General features: G+C 39.8%; 1 pseudogene; it reads right to left on the reverse strand.

Moving 5' to 3' along the window:
• Positions 1 to 15,041: 15,041 nt before the first annotated feature.
• Positions 15,042 to 19,555, reverse strand: LOC135320357 (single-stranded DNA-binding protein 3-like; annotated as a pseudogene).
• Positions 19,556 to 24,705: the final 5,150 nt, after the last annotated feature.

Genomic DNA, 24,705 nt, shown 5'->3' on the forward strand with positions numbered 1-24,705 from the left:
ACTGATAATCATTTAAATTCAAACACATTTTAAAATATCTGTATTTTTTACTCCTTTCCCCCACAAACTTTGTGTTTTTGATATCATATTTACATATTCATGCTTATCTCTTTACATTGCATTGTATTTACAGGTTTTTTGTTTTTGTTTTTTTTTAATCTCTGTATTGGCTTACTTAAGTGATCTTTCGTCTGCTTCCATTTGCCTTTTCTAGTGGGACCTTCCCTTTCCTATTTTTCTTATTTCTTTAGAGAAGACTCTTCAATACTCCTTTTTGTATAGGTTTAGTACTGCTGAATTCTTTTAGTTTTTCTTTGCCTGAGAAATTTGTTATTTCTTCTATTTTAAATGATAATCTTGGTGGATAGAGTATCCTAGTTTGAAGGTTTTTCCCTTTCAAGACTTTTGATATATTTTGCCACTCCCTTCTGTCCTGCAATGTTTTTGTAGAGAAATCATCTAATAGCATTGTTGGATTTCTTTATCTATGACTCTTTGTTTTTCTATTTCTGCCTTCAGAATTCTCTCTTTAACTTTTGCCATTTTAATTATAATATGTCTTCTGTAGTTCTGTTTGGGGTAATCTTATTTGGAATATTCTGTGCTTCATATACCTTGGTATCCTATTTAAGTTTAGAAAGTTTTCATCCATAATATTTTCAAACACATTTTCAATCTTTTTCTTTCTCTTTCCTGCTCCTGGAATGTTGGCACATTTTATATTATCCCAAAGAGCTCATGTATATATTTTTTCGTTTGTCTTTCTGTCTGCTGTTCTGATTGAGTAACTTCCATTACTGTATTTTCCAGACCACTTATGCATTCTCCTGTGTCATTTAATGTGCTATTCCTTGCTTCTATAGTGCTCTTTATCTCAGGAATTGTGTTATCTATTTTTGATTCAGTCTTTTCCCCCCACAGTTTCTAGTTCCTTGTTAAAATTACCTATGCTTAGATAGATTTTCTTTGTTAATTCAGTTAGCTTTTTTTTATACTCAAGTTTTTGAATTTATTACTTGGTAGAGTGATTATCTTTCTTTCATAAATTATTTCTTTTCAGAAATCTTCTTTTATTCTTTTAATAAGAACAAGAGTAGTTCCTCTGCATTTTAATTTTACTTAACTTTTTATGTTTATGAATTTAGATGGAACAGTTAGCTCTAGTGGTCTTGAAGGCATGTTCTTATATAGGAGCATCCATGTGTAGATCGTGTGTGCCCAATGTCTTGGTGTGAATATCAGATTTGATGTGTACACTAGCCACATCTCTCCTTGGTGTGTATCTGGGTGAAGTTAGAGATACAGGAACTAGAGTCTGTACAGGGTGTTAGATATGACTTTCTCTCTGCTTTATAGCTGTTGCCACCCTGTGTCATGGAGGGTCTGCTTGCATGATGCTGAAGCAGAGGCTTTGATATTTGGATTTTAGAAGGCTTTATTTCCTGTAAGTGTGTGTGTCTTTTTTTCTCCCAACACTAGGGCCTTTGCCCCAAAGGGAAGTGCTGCAGCAAATGGGGTTCATGGATTCACAGAGTTTTGATGTGCTGCTTCTGTAGGCATCTGCATCTCCACTCAAGTTTGACTCACAGCCATGGCCATTTCTCTGTTATGGTCATGCCAGATCTAGTACAAGGTTGTGGCATGAAATGGGCAGGGCTAGAGCATTCACTAGGCTGGGCCTGAGGGTCAGAGCATTTTGGGTGAGAGATTTCATGCAGATGGATTATCATCAGAATAATAAGGGTTGGTTCTGGGGCACTGTTTAACTAAGTATCAACACTGACTGCTGCCAACCCTCCTGGACCACATCCAAGATGCACAGGCTCCTCTACTTCCTTAGATTAAGTATTTCTCAGGGTTTAGCTGCCCTCCATTTAGTGCCAAACTGTTGTGTGGAGAAAACAGGATTTGACTCTTCACTTAGCTGAGATTGAGAAGCATGATGTGATGGCAGCTGCTAGGGAAGACCTCTCTCTGCCCTGCCTGGGGTAAAGCCAGTGTTAGTGACCTTGAATGAGTAAGGCCATGGGACCCAAGGCCAGGGTCACAACATGCTTGTAGTATAAGATAAATAATAATTGTATGCATGCACCAGTTATATAAGTTTTAGAACAAAGAAAGTAGAAGTACACATGTGCTATTGGTGTTATGTAAGCCTCATGAACAAAGAAATGAACACTGAGCATGTGCAGGCAGAAAATAGATAAAAGCAGGACAAGTGCACCACAGGGCATGTGCATCACCTTGTGGCTGTAGAATAAAGTCATGTTTTGCTCCATGTGGCCTCCTTCTGCAGTCTGTCCCATGGTATGGCAGCTCCTGATGCATTTTTCTGATTAGACCGCTCACCTTCACAAATTCCACTTCAGCCCCCCTAGGCTGACATTGGTGATGTGAGCAGGATGAGATGAGTGCCCCCGCTGAACCCCGCCCCTGACAAGAATGCTCGGATGGAAACAATGTGGTCCCCTACCTCTCTATGGTACCTGGTGGCAGACTATTTGTTGGCATGGGCTCAACCTGAGGATTGGGACACAGTGGCACCCCAGCCAGATGATGTTGGGAAGGCACTAGAGTTGTTGGAAAATAATGTCCCACTAGCACACTGAGAGGCAGCCAGGAGGGTGGGCTGGATGTTATTGGTTTTGTGGCACACTAGCTGAGACATGAGAGAATTGCAGACTCAAGTGGAGTAGTTACAGTGTAGGGAAGGAGAACTTGAGCAAAGACTCAGCACAGTAGAAAGGTGCCCACATGGCCTTAGCTCCGATGCCTCCGAGAGTGACTACTTCTGCACAGTTCCTGTTCCACCGTCTGCAAGAACAGTAAGCCCAACCCCTTCCCCATTCCACTGTGTCTATGGCCCGTGGTGAGGCAGCGGGTGGAACTGGAGGAGCCCATGGCTCAGGAGAGAGCTCCTGTGGGATTGTGGTTAACGATGACAAACCATCTATACCCCTTACACATCAATGGATTTGCAAGACCTGGCAAAGCAATGCAAGCAGTGTATGGGTGAGTCAATCTCCACATGGCTTTTACACTTTTTGGGATGATGGGGCTGACCATACTGAGATATCTCTGAAGGAGATGGGCCAGCTGGCCAGCATAACAACCATCCCCTCATTGCAGCAATGGCTGCAAACCATTCCCAGTTTAATGCTGGTGCTGGCACCCATATGCTGATAATCTGGTTAATGGCTGCTGCACGCACTGTGTGGGAAGGTGCAGGGTATTTGCCTGAACACATGAGTAAATGGACCACGTATTTGGACTTAGTGCAAGTTGACCAAGAAATGGGAATGCACCAGATGATGTTTTCTTTGCATTTCCATAGTCCAGATGATGAGATTCTTAAAATTTGAATAAAAAATTTGATTTTGGCTAACGGCCCACTGGGAACATTTGGGACTATGACGGCACTACTAGCACCATATGTAGACCACCCCATACCTGAAGTAATGGAGGCTCTGGCTTATCTGGGGGATGTAGAGGTGCGCCAAAAGGGGGTACATGCTGCCAAGACTCAAGGTGAGTCCAAGACCTCCTTCTGCGCAGTGACTCAGAAAGGGAAGTTCACACAGAGGTGGAAAAAGGGGAATGCTCTGATTTTGGGAGGGCCCCAAAAACTAGATCACCAGCAGATATGGTGTGATTTACTAGCTGCTCTCTTGGACCATGTAAAACTAGATGGCCAGCATTGGAGGTTTTGATGGTCTTATGGAAGAAATTATGGCCTAAGCAACTACATACTCCATTGCTGACCTCCCATCAGGCCTGAGAGGAGGCCTCTGCTGATTTCCTTCCAGACTAGGAGGAAGACCAAGGCATTTGGGACATACAGCATGCCAATGAACAGCAGCCACATGTTGAATTAATTATTCACTGGTCCCCCATAAATAAACAGCAAGTATTGGCACTAGTAGATACATGAGCCAAAATTACATTAGTGTATGGAAATCTGGAGCATTTTTGGGGACTGTGTGTTAATACAGAGGGATATAAAAGCAAGCAAATGTGAATAAATGAATAATTCTGTCTTTGGGTATTGGTTGTTTGCCCCATGTTGCATATAAAGTAGCTGAGTATATTCTGGGAATGCACATTTTGCAAGGATTGCAAATACAGATGACCCAAGGGGAATTTTGCCTGAGAGTTCAAGTGGTGAAAACAGTCATACAGAGGTATCTTCATCATGCACCTTGATTTTGCCACAGGCTACTCGAGTGTGAACGTCAGGCAATATCATTGCCCAGAGGCCATAAGGAAATAGGACAGACCATTCTGAAGCTTCAGGAAGCTGGTATAACTTGGGCAACACATAGCCCATATAACTCTCCAGTATGGCCAGTGCAGAAGCCAGATGGCTCCTGGAAAATGACAGTGGATAATTGAGAACTGAACAAAGTCACCTGCAAGACTGTATGATCAAGCACCAACCACTATGGGGACAGCAGATATGGAAACAGTTATGGGATAAAGGCCAAGAAAGTCAGTATACTATTTACCATGTACCAGGGCACCGCCCAGCCCTGGCTCCAAGCAATGATGCTGCTGACACACTAGCCCAACTTCGCCCTGTACAGGCCATGTTTCCAGGACCCGCCATAGGTCCCTGGTCATTTAGGCTCATATACAATGAGACAGGTAGCTGACCAGTGGGGACTGCATCTGAGTCACAGTAAAGCCAAGGATGTCATGTGTCAGTGTCCATGGTGTGCTAGGCACCACCTGCACCAGCAAGATGGCCCCAACAGCTCAGCCAATTCAGGTATGACAAATCAATTGCACAGGTCCATTTGATTCTAGTATGGGCTTGAGGTACCTGCCGACAGTGGTGGACACTGGCTTCAGTTTGCTCACCATGTGCCCTGAGCTACACAGGGCTCTACTATTACAGCATTGGAAGTTTTATGGGACTCCCTTAGAAATACAAAGTGATAGAGGGACCCATTTTACTGCCCAACAGATGCAGGAATGGGCCAAGGAAAATGATATTAACCAGACATTGCATGTGCCTTACTGTCCCCAAACAGCCTGCATGATTGAGCAATACAATGATCTATTAAAGGACAAACTGAGGGCTCTCAAACCACAAGGGTGAGACTGAAATAATGTCTTTCCACAAACAGTACATCTTTTGAATGAACAACCTTGCTGTATAGGTATGACCCCACTGGAAAAGTTATTGCAAGGGACTACTTGGAGGCTCAGAGTAGAGCCCATGCAGGGTGCCTCCAATGTCTCAGTAGTGGGCCATGCATTAATATTTTGCACCCTAAGGTGTTGAATTCAGGACAATGGGACACCTGGACATGGAATAATCAGGTCCAGACTGAAGGCCCCTGGCTAGCCGTTTTGGAACCATGGGGCAATAGGCTAAAGAAAGCCCTGCAGATAACCCCATAGTAGAGGAATGGCCTTTTGATGTGCAGGTTACTCTGGGGAAAACAGGAGTGTCCCTACTTAAAGGAGCAGAAGCCCTACAGCTTTGGGCAATTCCACTAACAGCTCCTGAAGCTCTCCCAGAGTGTAACCATCCTAGTGTGGGCAGGTTGGTGTGGTACCACTGCCCAGGGCAAACATCCCTTCCTGCCACTGTAATCTCACAGATGAGAAACTGGCTTGCATCCTCCCAGAAGGGAGAGATTTGCCAATCATGGTGTTCATCTCAGCTCTGTCCTTCCATTCAGGGTAACAGCAAATACCATGTTCTCCTGGGCACACACATTCATGCGCGTCCACAATGTCTCTCACTGTTGGGTCTCTACTGAACTTCCCATAGATGCAGGAGATGGACTACCATGGCACCTCCACCCCATGTCCAGAGCTAATTGGAGCACCTTGATCGATGGAATGCCAACAGGACAGCGAGATCGCCCTGGGACTTCCGGCGGCAGACTATTGAAAAAATACTCTGACGTGAGTGGGGCAATGACCCCCTCAATTGGAAGGACTGTGTGGAATGGGTGGGGATGGATGAATAGTGTTCATGTAAAAGTGAGAAATTTAAGCCTTTTTTGTGTTGAGCAGTGGTTTGAACATGAGGCTCTAAACTGCACAGTGGGGTGGCTGCCAGAAGAGCTATGTCCCAACATTACTTATAATATAAATGCCTCCACTTGCTGGGATAGATGACATTTAATTGGCACAAAAGCCACCAATTTCTTGCCACCAGGGTACCTGTGGGTATGTGGCACCCACAGATCGAATTATCTCCCAGTTAAATGGACAGGGCACTGTACGTGGGGCAGAGTTTACTTGCCTGGATGTATCTGGTCCACTTTAACAGAACACCCTGCAAACTGGGTTTGGCTGCACACCCAGTGGCACCAGGAGAAGCATGCAGCTTGGTGGTTTTATCCCCTGGCCCTGTTCCTGCCTGGTGCTGGGACCATGAGTGTAGAATTGCAGGCAGAACTTTGGCTCAGCACATATTAGCTGCATTAAATGTTAGTAGAAAAACTATGGAGGAATTATTAGATGAGACCACTCAAATGCAAAAAGTGGTCTTACAAAATAGAATGTCATTAGATATTCTCACTGCAAGCCAGGGTGGCCCATGTGCTATGTTACATATTGAATGTTGTTATCTATATACCAGATCACCAGGAGGAAGTAGCTAAGGCACTGCAAGAAATAGATCAGGAATTAGATCACATACATCATGTAACTCAAGATCCCCTTAAGAATTGGTGGTCATCTTTGACTTCCTCCTGGAGATGGAGCCTAACTGTCCTGTCTATTGTAGCTGCCTGTTTAATGGTAACATGATATACTCTGTTTTGCAGTTCTGGTCTTTGGGCACAGTGCTCTGCCCTGTGGGCCAGGGTCCCCATGACCTAGAGGGTGGAATGTTTGTCATCTTGAATGAGTAAGGCCGTGGGACTCAAGGCCAGGGTCACAAAAACATGCTTGAAGTATGAAGTAAATAATGATTGTATGCATGCACGGGTTATATAAGTTTTGAACAAGGAAAGTAGAAGTACACATGAGCTAGTGGTGTTATGTAAGCCACGAACAAAGAAATGAACAATGAGAATGTGCAGGCAGAAAATAGATAAAAGCAGGACAAGTGCACCACAGGGCATGTGCAACACTTTGTGGTAGTAGAATAAAGTTCTGTTTTGTTCCATGTCAGCTCCTTGTGCAGTCTGTCCCCAGTTGGGCTGCTCACCTCCTTGAACTGCACTTCAGCCCCCTTCAGCTGACACCCAGCATAGGTGCTCCCCTTACAATTGGTATATAGGCTTCTCCAGCCATTCTGTCTGTGTCAGTGGTTCTTCAAGCAGCCATGGGGGACTTGTCTTCTCTGCATAGAACCCTAGGACTGGGACAAATTTCTCACCCCTCAGGGCAAGGGTCTGATCATGTAATCTCCATTTTCTTCTGATTCCCATTTCCAGGGGCACAGGTCCCAATATAATGCTGTTCTTCCTATACTACCTGATTATGTGGGAACCCTTCTTCTAGTGTTGGTTGTACAAGAGTCCTTTGTCTAGTTTCTAGTTAGTTTTCCATGAAAATTGTTCCACATTTAGATGGATTTTAATGTGTTTGTGAGGGGAGGTGAGCTCCATGTCCTCAAAATTTGCCATCTTGATTCCCTTTACCTGATTCTTCATGATCTTTGATTCTTTACATTGTTATCTGCACATCTGAATGAGTCCCCTCTTCCTGACCTTTTAAGTTTGCTTTGGCAGAGACAGTTATTCACTAGTCAGTTCTGTTTGAGTTTTTGAACACATTAGCTGGTAGCATTCTTGGGTAGGTTGGGCTTGCTGTTGGAGTCTGTTTTTGTGCAAGGCCACTGGCCAAACTCTGAGATGGGAGTAGGGGTGCCCCTGGCTGTACACAATTGGATAGAATTGCTAGCTTGGTTCCCTGTCCAATTAAAGCTGTGGGATGGGCTACAAGTTTGCCTACTTTCTCTGGTCAGATGTCATAAATGGTCAGATCAGTAGTAAGTGGGGTTGAGTTAGCTTTTTTCTATCAGTGCTATGAAATAGACCCTAAGATGTGTATGGGGCCTTGCCTGAATAAGGCAAGACTGTGACAGAATTTCCTGGTGAGACAGGACACATTGGTTTTCCTATTCAGACAAGTAATAGGCTCTACTCTACATTCAAGTGCTGTTATTAGCAGAGCTGTTTTATGGGCTGTGCATTTTCCAGTGGACTCTGATTAGATTCTCTGGTCCCAGTGGGCTAAAATCTGTATTTAGCATTGGAGTGGACTAACAATGAGGGTTTCTGCCTAGGTGGAGTGAGAGAACCAGCTTCAAGACTAGCAGGTTTATGGGCTTGACTCAAATTGATCTAAGATGTTTGCTCAAAAAGGGTCACTGGCTTTTCTTTCCAGATGATCATCTCTGCCTGCCAGAGTCTCTACTCAGGGATTGCTGGGCTATGCAGCTTTCCAGCTCTTCTGGCCAGGCTTTCTATTTGTGTGGGGTGAGGTATTATATTCAGTAGAGGGTGGGGCTCTGAGTTAGTTCCCCTGCCTGGATGGAGCAGGAAAATAGGTTCTAAGAAGCCTAAAAGGTATTCTCATTCAGGGTTTCTGGAAAGGAGAGGCCAGCAGCTTAAATGCAGCAGTGAGTGGGGCTAAGACTTAGCTCCTCTGCCTGGGTAGAGTGTAAGAACCAGATCCAAAGTTGACAAGGCTCTTTATTTGCAGTCTTGTCTCAAGAAGACCTACATTCCAAGTTCTAGCTGAATTTTGCAACTGGCTTTGTTCTTTGGTTGACAAGTTTTGCCTGCTTTACCCTCTGCTCAAATGTTGCTAGGCTATACAGCTTCTAGGTTAAGCTTGCTGGTTAGTGTGTGGGAGCTGGGAGCTATGCTCAGCAGTGAGTGGTGCTATGACTCAACATCCCTGCTTGGGTAGTGGTGGGCATACCAGATTCTAGAGCCAGCAAAGTTGTTCATTTGAGGACCTCAAACAAGTAGACCTGTACTGCACCAAGTTCGCCGGTCAGACTGTATCACTGTATCTGTGCATGAGCAAATGTAGTTGGGACCACTACTTGAGGGTTTACAGGTAGGATGTCTGCCATAATCTGAGTTCTTTTTATAGCCCCTCCCATATTATCTGTCACAATCAGATTGTCAGTGGGAAAGCCCTGCAGGGTCTCCCATGATCTCCATAAGGTAAGATTGAATTGAGGGGCTAAGTCTACAGTGGGCTCACTGTGCTGGAAGCACTGGATACTCCTAGGCTCTTTTCCTGCTGGAGGAACTGCAGGGAAACCTCTCCATACAGTGCTGCACTGGCCTAGGGGAGGGCCAATGCAGGCAGCATATAGTCATTCCACTTAACCCTCTAATGGAAGTTTGTTTTGGTCTCCATATTGCAGAGGGGCACTTCAGCCTCACTCTCTTGTCCTAGTATTTTCTCTGTGGTGTCTTCTCAATGAATAATAATTCATTGTTCTTCCAGAGATGTGGAGCAAAATCAGTAATGATCAGTGCTGCCATCTTGGGTATGACACATATTAATTTAGGGTTTTGATAAAAGATTAAATGGGGAAGCCTCCAATCCTCTCTAGGGAAATCAATGCATGTTGTACAGATAGGGAGAACAAAAACTCTGGAGGGTGAATAGAAAGTTTTCAAGCAGATGAGAATCTCAGACAGCACTCAAATTAGAGGGAAATATACATACAAAGATATGGATGCCTGTCTAAATTTTTGGTCAGATATGTTTATTACCTTTATTAGCCTAGGGTTTTCTTTTCTATTAGTCAATCCTTGATTACATTTTTAGATCCTTTCTGTCTTTTTTGCATCTCCTAAAAACCATTTTTATATTGACAACATCCAACTATAAAATGTAGTGATTTCCTTTGCAGATATATCTTCCCAAAATGTCCTCTAAGAGTGAGCCATCCATACAGGAGTAACTTTCAGAATCAAAGTCATAATGTACATCATTAATATTATCACAATTAACATAGGCTTGCATTCACTGGACTCTGGGTGAAGTGAGTTTGTTTAAGAGAGATTTTCTTTTTTGTTAGGATAGATAATTCCAGCATATTTGATTCTATCCTGTCTCTGTTGGCAGCTGTGTCATCTGCCAATGGAGTTGCTCTGCAATGCCACAGCTAACTTAGCCAGCTTCATTTCTCCTCTCCCTGTTAAACATTGTTATGGTTCTGCTACTTAACAACCCCTTCAAAAAATCTGATGGCTTAAAACAGTAGCCATTTATTTTCCTCCCAGTTTGCAGATCAGCTGGATGGTTTGACCAGGCCAAACCCAGTTGCTTTTGGCTGGGTTCACTCATGAATCTGTGCTTGGCAGGACTGGTGATCTAGGATAGCCTTGAGATAACCTAACTTGACTCCATGTGGTCTCTCATCTTCCAGCATCAACTGTAGGCTTCTACTCATGGTAGAGGAAGAGTGTAATGAAGTTCAAGCTTATGGTGCTCACTGCACAAGAGGCCAGTAAAATCAAGTGACAATATCTTAGGGCAAGGAATAAAGACTGCAGACCGAGAAGATGGCCAAGTACTATCCCAAAGAAACATCTTCCCCAACTTAGAATTCAGGCTTCTTTAATATATAAAACGAGAGAGGAAGTGGCTGGTTGTTGCAAACTTCTTGGTGCCAGAATTCTGTTATCTCAGTTATCCATGTAGGTCTGGTCATGATGTTCCTACAAGACACTTTTTTTTTTTTCTGTAACTTTTTAATCTCTGTAGGCATGAGAAGTGTTATACCTAAAAAGGTCAGATCCTTTATAATGAGCTATCCTGTATATTTCAGGTTGAGCAACATTCTTTTCAAAGATGGAGAGCCAGCATGAATAAGAACAGGAAACAGAACACAAAAAAAGGTTACAGCTAAAGGAATACAACTAATAGAGTGAAGCTTGTTCTCTGTTACAGTTCTCTGCTGTTCATTCCACTGTCTCATGGGAAAGGGGGCAACAACCACTGTGGCTACTTCTTGCTGAACTGGGGCAATGAGGGGTTGGTTGTGGAGCAGAATTGATCAGTTTGGGACTGGGAGTATTCTGCAGTCCCAAGATGGCCATAAACAGTTTCCCTTATGAGGATATTCCTATTATTGTCCTTGTCACAACACTTAGACAAGCACTTGCACATATACATAAACTCAAGCAATTGGAATGAGGATAACCAGGATGTTTTGCCATGTGTTATCTTTATATTCTTCCAAACGTTTTATAGAAGAGGGGGGGTGGTTATTTTCCCCTTGACCCTTTCCAAGTAGTGGTTGTCACAAGTGTAGTGAAAGAAGAAAAGAGCGAAAGTCATCATTATTTACCTTGTGGAGAGGTGAGTACAAATAGCAACATAAACCTTGTAATGACTCACTAGACTAACCCTGCTTTTCTTTGTTTTATCCAGTGGCTGGAGGAAGGAGTTTTAATCTACAGTCTTGTCTTGACTAATTTAACAGAGGAGTGAGTGTTTAGCAACACATCCTATGGTCCTCTAGTAAGTTGATGTTCAGGTTCTCGTTCCCTCTGGGTTTTAAGAAGGACTTGCTTCCTGGGCAGAAGAGGTGCAGTTGGTAGACTGACACATTGGTAGCAATGCCATGAGTAGAAATCAGCATAGTGCTTAAAGTCTTAATGTATTTGGCATCTACTAGGTCCTTTGAAATATCTACATATTCTCTTGCCCTGACCATACAATATTCAAAAGGACTTAATTTAAGTCTGCTTCTGTGAGCCACTTTAATCTGTAGCAGGGCAACTGGCAGATTAATTTAGCCCCCTAACTTATTTTAGCAATTATCTTTTTAATGTATGATTTATTTTTACAGTTTTTCTTATTGATTGTGGTGTCCAGGATGTATGTAGTTTCCAATTAATATGCAATGCTTTAGATGCCTGTTGGGTTATCCTGGAGACAGAAGCCAGGCCCATTGCCAGTTTGGAGGGTATTAAGCAATCCATCTAGGGGAATAATTTCCTTAAGGAAGGTTTTACTACTTCACAGGTTTTATTCTGTCCAGATGATTATACGCTTCCACCCATCCTGAAAAATTGTCCACAAATACTAACAAGAATCTGCAGTTTCTTGCAACTCAACTCATTTGAATGAAGTCTATCTGCTGATTCTCATTGGGGCAGGTTCCTCTATAGTGAGTTTCCACCTGGACGGATCTAAGCAGCAGTCTTTGGATTATTATTATTATTGTTATTTGGCTTAAACTAATTTTCTCACAGTTCTGGAGGGTGGAAGACTAAGATCAAGGTGCTACCAGGTTTGATTTCTTCTGTGGTCCCTCTGTTTGGATTGAAAATATCTGCCTTCTCATTGTGTTCTTGTTATCAAACCAAACTCAGTTCCACTTGCCAATTGGCAGTAAAACCAATCTATTGGCACAGGGTTTTGGTGAAGAAAAGTGAAATATTTATTTCAGGCCTCAAACAAGTAGCCCAGTACAGTTAGTGCTGAAAAAAACCAAAATTCCTCAAAGGGTTTGAGCAAAGAATTTTTAAAGGCAAGGTGAGGGAGGAGCATGATATGATTAGCTCATGCACAATTCTCTGACTTTTTGATGATAAGGTAATAAGGCAGTGTCACAGGGGTTAACATTATCAATCCTTAGATCCCAGTACGTTGGGGGCTATGGCTACAAGCTCATGATCATCAAGTAGTTAATTTCTTCCATTTGGTGGTGGTTTTAGCATCTGAAAAACAACTCATGAAATATGCATTAGATACATTATGTAGGTATTCAGACAAGAGCTAAAGCAGAGATTAATAGGGGCAGTATCTGCAACAGGAGGGCTCCATAGGCTCCTGCTCAGTCACATGCTCAGATGTTTTTTATTTTGTACCTATACAACCCTGTGTGTCCTCATCTCTTATTCTTTAAAAAAATATTTTAAAACTTTAAAAGAATTGAAGTATAGATGATTTATAATATGTTAATTTCTGGAGTACAGCAGTGGATCATAGGTGTGTGTATATATATTATATACATTATATTTATATTTCTTTTCATTATAGGTTACTAGAAGATATTGAATATAGTTTCCTGTGCAACAAATAGGACCTTGTTATTTATTCTGTACTTGGTAGTTTGTATCTGCTAATCCCAAACTCTGAATTATTTTTAGCACACAGCATTGAATTCTGAGTGACTCATGGGATAGTCTTTTGTAGATTAGGCCTCATTATACCGTTCTAAAAAAAATCCATTCTATGATGACATTGCTCCCAAAGTGGGTACTTTTATGAATGTGCTACAAAAGTGCCCCAAGGATCAAAATGATTCCTTGTGCATTATCTTTCCAACTAGATGAGATCTGATTAAAAGTGAAACCATAGTCTAGCCATTTCCATGTCTTTTCTTGACTATACTGACCAATATTTTGACAGCTCAATCAAAGGAAGTGATTCTAACACGGCTTGATAATCTTCTCTTGCTACATTATGTGCAATTGATTGACTTATTCACCTCTTTTGGTGGCCTGGGCAGTGTGTTACAGATACTTGCAAGATCCATAGATTACTTATAGATTGCTTATAAAAGTGGTAAGTGGCAAGTGGCAAGTGTAAAAAATACACAGTGTGAGAGTTGTGAATTAAGTTTTTTAGGGAGAAAATGAGAACTATACTTCAAGAGACCACATCTCAGATAGCTCTGAGGAACACTGAAGAAGTTTTGGGGAGGTCAGTATATATGTGATTTTGGTGAAAGATGATACATGCAATCAAGCACATATTTTGGCAAAACCTTGCTGCTAGTCATGAGAAGATTGCTGCCAGTCATGAGGAAAAGATGTCACTATTAAAGATTTTAGTGCTTTTCTAGATGTGAGGAGACAGAAGAATTTGGGCTTATAAAATCTTCTCCTGAAAACATCTAACCATCTGAAGGCCTGTTTAGTTAGTTTTCCCAGAGCACAGAGGACCTCATTCCTGATCTCCATTGTGAACTACTTTCATGGTGTATTGGAGGTCAGCAACTGCCTTGTCCAGTGACTTCATTCTTGCAGGACCTGATGGGAAGTGACAATTTTTAGTTTGGCAGAGCTCTGTCATGGTCACAAATTCATCACAAAAACATCGTTTGGGAGCACCACAGTTCTAGCCACAGCAGCTATATGCACATTTTTCTGATTCTATTCTTCATTCCCCTGTAGCACTTCTCAGTTTATAATGACAACAATAGAAGGGGGAAATTAAGTGCCCCAATATACACAGTATTTCAGCCAGTTTTGCCTGACTACGAAAACATTTGAAGTTTGACATCATAGGAGTTACAGTGAATTTTTATGTCTTTATTTAGAATAGATATATAAAATTTTAGGGTGTATTTTTTATGCTTCTAGAAAGGAGAAATAATAGGATAATGAAGAAACCTAGAGTGGATACTTTGGCATCTTGCTAGAGTAAATAACATTGATTCTAAGAACCTGATGTGCTAGTTTTTTTTATTGTAAATTACCCAGTTTATGATAATAATTATTATTTTTAGATGGCTACAAAGACAGGTGAGATCTCACACTTAGATTAGCTTTCCTGGTGGAAAGGCTTAGGTACAGACAGAAAACAGGGCTTGTTTTATTTGTCTTTTTGTCTTTTTTTTTTTTTTTTTTTAGAAGAAAGCAAAGAAATTGATTAAGGTGGGATGGGGAGGGGGCTTGCTAGAAGCTTCCATCGTAACCGCCCCAATCCCTCATGAAAACAAATTTAAGAAAACCCCAACAACAGTAAAACCCCAAACAAAAAACAACAAAAAAAAAGTCACATACATAAAAGGTCCTTTAGGGGAAGGACATGGGGTGGGATTTCTCTGGTCATTGACTTGAAATACATTTTTATTTTGAATTTTGTCCTTAATGGAATAAAAAGTTCGGCCTTTTTAACTATATGAAACTAAAATTGGGAACGGTGGGTAGTGGAGGAGAAGGTGGAGGTTGAGGAGGAGCAGGGGATGCCCCTCCCCTAGCTCCTGGGTAATGACACCTCATTTCTTGCATAATTTCTGGCATCTTCCTGCCTGCAATGCCAGCTCTCTTACAGTCTCTGAGAAGAGGGGGGCGGGGGAATCACACATTCATCCTCATGCTCGGGGAATAATTGTCATTCAGGAAGGAGTGGAGGGATTTTCCTCCTAGCTTGGAGTGGTTTCAATAGGTGCCTGGAGGATTACGAACGCCACTTATGTTGTTAGAAGTTTTTGGAAGTCCATCTATGTCACCTGACCCTAACGAGCCCTTCATGTGGTGTGGTTCCATGCCGCCCATGCTTCCCGTCAGGGCCGTCCGAGCCCAGACCCATTGGGAAATTGGACCCTCTGCCTCCAGGCGGCACCGGATTAATCATTGTGTGTAGATGTTGTCACTGGAAATTGTTTAATCTGCAAGACTAGGCATGATGGGTGTTTCTGAGGGGCCACCACCACCACCAGGAGTCCCACGTAGGTACTGGGTGATGAGGAAGAGTATGGAATTCAGTTAGCACTTTTAGGATTGGGCCACGGTCTGCCAGCTCCCGGGCCCATTTTAACCCCGGGCATGACCGCGCAGAGGGATTTGGTCTCATGCTGCTGCAGTAATTCTGTAGGCCAGGTCCCATGGGCCCCAGGCCTTGAGAAGAGTTCATTCCCTGCATTGATTCTTCCATGTTGGGGTGCCCTGGTTGTAGCGTAGGGTCCATGGAATTGGGCAGCAATGGCTGTGTCCAAGGAACTCCTCCCGGAGGCTGGTTTCCCATTCTAATCCGGGGCGGGGGCCGCCGGCGTATCGCCGTGACAAAAGGCTGACTCTGGGGTCCCATCATGCTGCTGAGATTGTGAAGTGGAGGCTGTCCGTGCGATGAGGGCTGTGACCCTGGAGGACCAAGAAAGAAACCTGGCAGGATGGGGCCTCTGGCATCCCTGATGCGCTATTTTTAATAAAGAGCTGGGTTTTGACCGGCTAACATTAATATCACTCATATTTCTGTTAGTTCTTACACTTTCATATGGAATCAGCTGGGGAATTAAAAAATACAGCTGCACAGACTCCATGGGTTATTATTTAAACAGGATCTCTGAAGATGATGTGGATTTTAAAAGCCTCCACTATCCTCAAGTGATTCCTGCATGCAAAATTGAGAGCCACTGCAGGAACAGAAACAGATCTATGGGTTTATCAACAAGTAAATACAAGAGGAAGAATACGATAATATTCAAAGTTAATGTGATTAAAATATTCTTTGACCTGGATGCACCTCAAAAGTGAGGAAAATCAGTATGCTATGTAGTATTCGCTTTCCTATTCTTCAGCTGGTGGAGAAGACTCAGGGGTCCACAGCCTGGCATCCCCTATTTTAACATTTTAAAAACTGAGTTATAGTCAGTTTACAATGTTCTGTCAACTTCCAGTGTAGAGCACAATTTTTCAGTTATACGTGAACATACATATATTCACTGTCACATTATTTTTCACTATGAGCTACCACAGGATCTTGTATATATGTCTGTGTGCTATACAGTATAATTTTGTTTATTCTACATATGTCTGTCAGTATCTACAAATCTCGAACTCTCAGTTTATCTCTTCCCATCTCCATCTCCCTTGGCAACCCCAAGTTTGTATTCTATGTCTGTGAGTATGCTTCTGTTTTATGTATAAGTTTCATTTGTCTTCCTTTTTTTTTTTTTAGATTCCACATATGAGCGATCTCATATGGTATTTTTCTTTCTCTTTCTGGCTTACTTCACTTAGAATGACATTCTCCAGGAACATTCATGTTGCTGCAAATGGTGTTACATTGTTTTCTATGGCTGAATAGTATTCCATTGTATAAATATACCACTTCTTCTTTATCCAGTCATCTGTTGTTGGACATTTAGACTGTTTCCATGTCTTGGCTATTGTAAATAGTGCTGCTATGAACATTGGGGTGCAGGTGTCTTTTTGAAGTAGGATTCTTTATGGATATACACCCAGGAGTGGTATTACTGGCTGACCATTATATTTTGAACCCCAGTGTAACCCAACCATTCTCTCTTCCTCAGTGCATTTATCATGAGCTACCACTCAGTGTCGCTGTTGTTGCACAGAAGGAAGGCTGAGACTACCAGTACTGTCAGAATCAGTCAAGAAGATTGCCTGTGGGAAAATGTGGTTATGCATGAATGACTAGTGAAGGGATTTGTGGTGAACATTGAGTCCTGCCCCAGATAGTTGTAGGGCTCCTTCCTGACTTGTCTTAAGGTCTTTGTTCAAATACAATCTTTCACTTGAGGCATTCTATAACCATCTGTCTGAAATATATCCCTCCCTATCCAGTTTCATCTTTTTCAACTACCACTTTGCTTGCTTGATTTCTTACTTTCAGTCTCTGTCACACACACCTATTTATTTATACAGTTCTATTGAGATATAATTCACATACCATACAATTTACCATTTAAGAAATTCACACTTTAAGTGCACAGTTTAATGGTTTGAGTATATTCACAGAGTTATGCAACCTAGACATCATTTAATTTAAATTTGACTTCATCATCTTCTGTCCATCAACACTCTCTTTTTTCCAGCTCTAGGCAACCACTAATCAACTCTTTGTCTGTATGGATTCACTTATTGTGGACAATCTATCTATCTATACACTAGTGATAGATAAAATCTATGTATATACAATACACATATATGTGTGTGCGTGTGTGTGTATAAAATATATATAACTGTGTATCACATGATTTTTGTGTCTGACATCTTTATAAGCATAATGTTCTCAAGATTTATGCATTTTTTTTTTTTTTTGTTATTGTGAATAATACTACTGTTATAAACATTAGTACACAAGCTTTGTTTGAATGTATATTTCACTTCTCTTGGGAATGTAGCTAGGAGTGGAATTGCTTGGTCATATGGTAACTCTACATTTAATCTTTTCAGGACCTACCAGTCTGCAGATGCCTCATTTTAGCCTGTTTTAATTTTTTTCTCTAGCACTTATTAGACTCTTATAATGAAGCCCCAAATTTACTTTTTTATTTTGTTTAGTGTCTTTCTCCCCTCATGACATGTAATTCTGCAAAGGCACAGACTTGAGTCTGTTTTATTCTCTGCTGTATCCTAAGGGCATGGAATAATGACTGGCACATAGTGCGTAACTGCTTAGTAAATATACTCAACTGAATGGTTGGATGTCAGTTTTATGATTTTCATTCATTTATTTGCACTCATTCTTTCAACATGGATACATGATTCCAAGTATATACCAGGCATGGATACAACAATGGAGAAAGCATGTGGCCTTTGCCCACTTGGAGTGGACACGAGGTCTGGATGTGTGGTGTGACTCCCACCATGGGACACAAACCAGACAACAAAATCTTTTTACTCCCACTTTTAGACTAGTGGGAACATATTTGTATCTATATATGTATATGTATATCTATATCAATCATACTATTTGTATATGTATATCTGTATCAGGCTGTGATACATACAGTGAAAGGGGATTGCATAGGAAGTATGCCTTATTCAGACTTAGGAACTCAGAGAAATTTTCTTGAAGGAGGAGATGTAATTGCTGGAATCTACAAAATAAATATAAGATTGCTGGGTTGGAGACGGTGTAGAGAGGGGAGGCTGTTTAATCCAGGATCATTGAGAGGGCAAAGTATGCAGGTTTGTGATGCAAAGAGATGAAGCTGGAAATATTTAAGGGGCCAGCTGTGGAACTGGGTGTTTTCCCCCCAAAAATGTGAAACCAAAGCAGGTGTTTTAGTAGGGGGTTGCATCGATCAATTGATTGATCAGCAGTTTTGAAAGCTTGTAATAATATAGTATGAAGAACCTAATGGACTAAAGCAGGGAGACTAAGAAGGAGGTTCTTGCAGTGGACTAGGCCAGGAATGATTCCATGTTGGTGATCTGAATAATAACAGAGGAGGTAATGAAAGGGAGAAGTAGGGTTATGTCACTTATGTACTCTATTTTTAAAATGTAGAAGGCATGAATTACAAAAGTACTAGGGCCCTAGAGCTTGTGATGAGTTCAGACCTGTCTATTTCTTCCTCTTTTGTGAATTAACCCACCAAGGACAGCATATTATTGACCTGTGCATCTCATTATGATGCCTTTGCCATGCTAGGTACCTTGCTACTTGCTCAGATGATTTCAAGATTGATGAAAGAGGCTTCCTGTGGGTTGACAGCCCAAGGAGCATGCATCTTTGCCTCTCATTCCCAACCTCCCTCCATGTGGGCTGAACTGGACCCAATCATGTGTCTTTACTGCTTGGTCTTGTGTCTCTTCCTCTTAGTGGCTCTTCTTCTTCCAAGTAACTTGGCTGAGTCATCTATCTCTCCAACAACTGGATGACCGACCTGAAGGAAGGGGTCTGCTTGTCTGCCTTCTGGTACAGCAATGAGCAGTGCTGCTGGACTTCCAATGAGACCATGTCTGAAGACAGGGGCAGATATCCTTTGTGGCACTAATGGTTGAAACTGCTAGTTAATCAGTTGGAGATGGGTGTGTGGGAAGATCTTGGGTGGGAATCCAGCCAGTGCTGATGAACTTCATGCTCTTACCTGCACACATGTGTTTTCATCATTGGCCATGGCTAACACTAGTACCGCTTGCTGCTTGGCTTTTCTAGATGTAGTGTTCAAACTTCAGTTGGAAAATCCTTCCCCACTGTTTCATGTGCAATATATACATGTGTTTTATACATAACCTGTTTAAATCTGTGTTTGGTTTCATTTTTCTTATTGTGGATGGTTTGTTGATCATGCCAAAGAAACAGGGCTACTTTTATGTCTTCCAATTGAGGTGAAAAGATAAGTTTTCATTTGTTTTTTAATGAAAGATTTATTTAGATTTAATTCATTTACTGGATAACTTACTCGTTTAAAGTTTATAATTCAGTAGTTTTAGTACATTCACATATAGGTGGAACAATCAGCACAACCAATTCTAGAATATTTTATCACTCCAAGAAGAAATGCTATACTCATTAGTGGTCACTCTTGATTTCTCCCAAACCCTCAGCCCTAGACAACAACTGAACTACTATGTATCTGTTTAGATTTTTCATTATGGACATTTCATATAAGTTGAATCATGTAATATGTGACCTTTTTGCTGGCCTTTTCACCTAAAATAATATTTTCAAAGTTATCCATATTGTAGCATGTATTAGTACCTTTTAATGGTAGTGTAATATTCCATTTAGACCTTTTTTTCTGAGACATAATTGATTTATAATGTAATATTAGTTTCAGGTGTACAAACAGTAATTTGATATTTGCATATGTTGTGCAAAGTTCACCACAATTAATCTAGTTAAAATTCTTGTTCTTGTGAAGAAAACTTTTAAGATATCCTGTCTTAGCAACTTTCAAACATGCAATACAGAATTATTAACTATATTCACAATTCTGTACATTACATTCTAGGACTTTTACTTTATAACTAGAAGTTTATATCTTTTGATGCTTTTCATCCATTTTTGCTCCACATCCCACTCCCTGTCACTAGGAACCACAAAATTTATTTTCTGTATCTATGGGTTCAATCTATTTTCTGCATTGATGGGTTTATTTTGTTTGTCTCTAATTTTACTTTGTCCAGTGCTCTCAAGGTCCATCTATCAAAAATGGCAAGACTGAATTTTTATGACTGAAGAATATTCTCTTTGTCCATATGAGGACATTTAGCTTGTTTCCATATCTTGGCTATTATAAATACTGTTACAGTCAATATGGGAGAGAAAATACATTTTCTATCTGGTGTTTTCATTTTCTCAGGAGAAAAACTCAGGAGTGGAATTGCTAGGTCCTATGGAAGTTTAAAAAAATTTTTTTTGAGGAATATCCATATTCTTTTCCAATTTGCACCAATTTACATTCCCACCAACAGTGTAAAAGGGTTCTCTTTTCTCTGCATCCTTGCCACCCCTTGTTATTTCTCATCATTTTGGTGATGGCCATCTGACAGATGTCAGGTGATTTCTCATTGCAGTTTTGATTTGTATTTCTTTGATGGTTAGTGACGCTGAGCATCTTTTCATGTGCCTCTTGGCTGTCTGCATGTCTTCTTTGGAAAAATGTCTATTCAGATCTTCTGTCCATTTTTACTTGAATTTGTGGGGTTTTTTTTTTAGCTATTGAGTTATATTCTTTATATATTTTGGATATTTATTTGTAAAATTTTCTCTTATTCTGTAGGTTGCATTTTCATTTTGTTGATAGTTTCCTTTGCTATGGGGAAGCTTTTTATTTTGATGTAGTCCCATTTATTTATTTTTGCTTTAGTTATCTTTCCTTTTGGTGTCACATTTAAGTATCATCACTAAGATCAGTGTCAAGGAGATTTTCCCTTGTTTTCACCTAGGAATTTAATGGTTTCATGTTTTATGTTCAAGTTTTTAAAGCATTCTGAGTTCATTTTTGTGTATAGTATAAAGTTAGGGAGTTTGAGTTTTTCTTTCTTGATGCCTGTATCAATTATCACTATGAATATCTGTCTTAGAACTACTTTTGCTACATCCCTTAAGGTTTGGTATATTTTATATCAATTTCTATTTGTCTCAGGTATTTCTTATTTCTGTATTGATTTCTTCTTTAATCCACTGATTGTTCTATACCATGTTGCTTAATCTCCATGTATTTCTGAATTTTCCAATTTTTTTCAGGTAATTGATTTTGTTTTATATAACTACGGTTGGAATGGTCGTTGAAATGATTTCAATCTTCTTAAATTTATTAAGACTTGTGTTTGCGGGCCCAGCATGTGATCTGTGTTTCATGTGCAATTGAGAAGAATGTGTATATTGTTGCTTTGGGTAGTGTGGAGATTTTAACAATATTAAGTCATCTAATCTATGAAACATGGATATTTCTCCATTTTCAAATATGAACAGTGCTGCTATGAATATTTATTTGTGTACAAGATTTTGTGTGACATACATTCTTAGTTGTTTTGAGCATATACCTCAAAGTAAATAGCTGGGTCATATGGAAAGTCTTGAGGAACTGCTGGACTGGTTTACAAAGTGGCTGCAATATTTTACATTCCCAGCAGGAATGTATGAGGATCCCAACTTCTCCACATCGTTGTGAACACTTGTTATCTTTTTTGATTACAGTCATTCTAGTGTGTGTAAAATAGTATCTCACTGTGGTTGAAGTTATCATCTTTCAGCATATCTTACAAGAACAGTTAAGAGACTCTTCTTTTACCACTTCTCTCATGCAAATATCTTAGGGGATGTAGTTGTGAACCATAGACTGGGTCTTAGGTGGCACTTGGAGCTTCAGATCTTTATGAAAATCTTACCTCAGGAAAAGAAAAGAGTTAATGTCTAATTGAATCCGGTTGTTCTTTTGTTGTTGTTCACAAATGATCCATTCCTCTTTATTGCTAAGTAGTATTCTTCATCCATATGTATCACTTTTCATTCATTAATTCACTTGTTTGTGGGTATTCAGATTGTTTAGTGTTTTGGACTATTACAAATAAAGTAGCTTAAATAATCATATACAGACTTTTACATGAATACTTGCTTTCTTGGATAAATTCCTAGGAATGAAATGACTGAATCATTTAGTATATATATGTTTAACTTTATAAGAAACTGTTAGTTTTCCAAAGTCATTGTATAATTGTACATTTCCACCAGCAGTTGTGAATATTGTTTCCTCCGTATTATTGCCAACACCTGGTATAGTCAGCCTTTTTATTTCAGACATTCTAGTAGGTATCTAACGTTTTAAATTTGTATTTCTCTAATGATTAACAATGTTGAGTATCTTTTCATGTGCATATTTGCATATATATATATAAATGCATATGTGTGTATATGTATTGTGTGTGTGTATATATATTTTTCTCTCTTTGGTAAATTGTCTGTTCAAATATTTTCTTCATTTTGCATTGAAGTTTTTATCTTATTATCAAGATATAAGCATTTCTTATATATATCCTGATACAAGTCTTTTGTTGGATATAAGTTTTCAAATATTTTCCCCTAGTCTGACTAGTCTTTACTTCTCTTTATCTTTTTTTAATCTTTTTTTAAGTAACAACTTTATTGTATAAATTCTGTACAGTAAACTACACATATTTCAAATGTACAATTTGATGAATTTTCATAGAAGTATACACTTATGAAACCACCATTACACTCAAGATACATAACATTTCCATCATTTCCCAAGAGGTGCAAACTTCAGACTTCCAGTTTATTGCCAACCACTTCCCCTCTTGGTAACTGTAAGTCTGTTCTCTATGTTTGTGAGTTTGTTTGTCTTTCATAGATAAGTTCATTTGTATCCTTTTTTCTTTTTTTTTTTTAGATTCCATATATAAATGATATTATTTCATCTGTAAATAGTGACAGTTTTACTTCTTTTTCAGTTTGGTTTTCTTTTGATTTCTCTTCCTTCTCTGATTGCTATGGCTAGGACTTCCAAAACTATGTTGAATAAATGTGAGAGTGGGCATTCTTGTCTTGGTCCTATCTTAGAGGAAATGCTTTCAGCTTTTCACCATTATATATGAAGTTAGCTGTGGGTTTGTCATATATGGACTTACTATGTTGAGATGTGTTCACTCTATGCACACTTTCTGGAGACTCTTTTCTTTATCATAAATGGACATTGAATTTCATCAAATGCATTTTTTGCATCTGTTGAGATGGTCATATGGTTTTCTTCAGTTTGTTAATGTGGTGTATCACATTGATTGATTTGCAGATTTTGAAAAATCCTTGCATTCCTGAGATAAATCCCACTTGATCATGGTGTATGATCCTTTTAGTGTATTGTTGGGGTTGATTTGCTACTATTGTTCATTAAGGATTTTTGCATCTATATTAATTACTGATATTGGCTTGTTACTTTCTTTTTTTGTGATATTTTTGTCTGGTTTTGATATTAGGGTGATGGTGGCCTCCTAGAATGAATTTGGAATGTTTCTTCCTTTCCAGTTTTTTTGGAATAGTTTCAGGAGGATAAATGTTAACTTTTCTGTATGTGTTTGGTAAACACATCTGATCCTTGACTTTTGTTGGGAATTTTTAAATTACTGATTCAATTTCAAGACAGGTTATTAGTTTATTCATATTTTCTATTTCTTCTTTATTCAGCCTTGACAAATTGTACCTTTCTAACAAATTGTCCATTTCTTCTGTGTTGTCATTTCTGTTGGTATATAGTTGTTCTTAGTGGCCTCTTATGATCCCTTGCATTTCTGTGGTGTCAGTTGTAACTTCTCCTTTTTCATTTCTGATTTTATTAATTTGGGCCTTCTCCCTTGTTTTCTTGATGAGTCTGACTAAAGGTTTATCAATTTTGTTTGTCTTTTCAAAGAACTGGCTTTTAGTTTCATTGATCTTTTCTGTGGTTTTTTTAGTCTCTATTTCATTTATTTCTGCTCTAATTTTTATAATTTCTCTTCTTCTACTAACTTGGGGTTTTGTTTGTTCTTCTTTCTCCAGTTGCTTTAAATGTAAGATTAGGTTGTTTACTTGACAATTTTCTTGTTTCCTGAGGTAGGATTGTATTGCTATAAACTTCCCTCTGAGAACTACTTATGCTGTGTCCCAGAGGTTTTGGGTCATTATGGTTTTGTTTTCATTTGTCTCAAAATATGTTTTGATTTCCTCTTTGGTTTCTTCCATCATTCATTGGTTGTGTAGTAGTGTATTGTTTAGCCTCCATATGTCTGTGTTTTTTGTAGGGTTTTTTTTTTTTATTGTAGTTGATTT

This window comes from Camelus dromedarius, chromosome Y (assembly GCF_036321535.1).
Source record: "Camelus dromedarius isolate mCamDro1 chromosome Y, mCamDro1.pat, whole genome shotgun sequence".
In the NCBI taxonomy this organism is placed as follows: Eukaryota; Metazoa; Chordata; class Mammalia; order Artiodactyla; family Camelidae; genus Camelus; species Camelus dromedarius.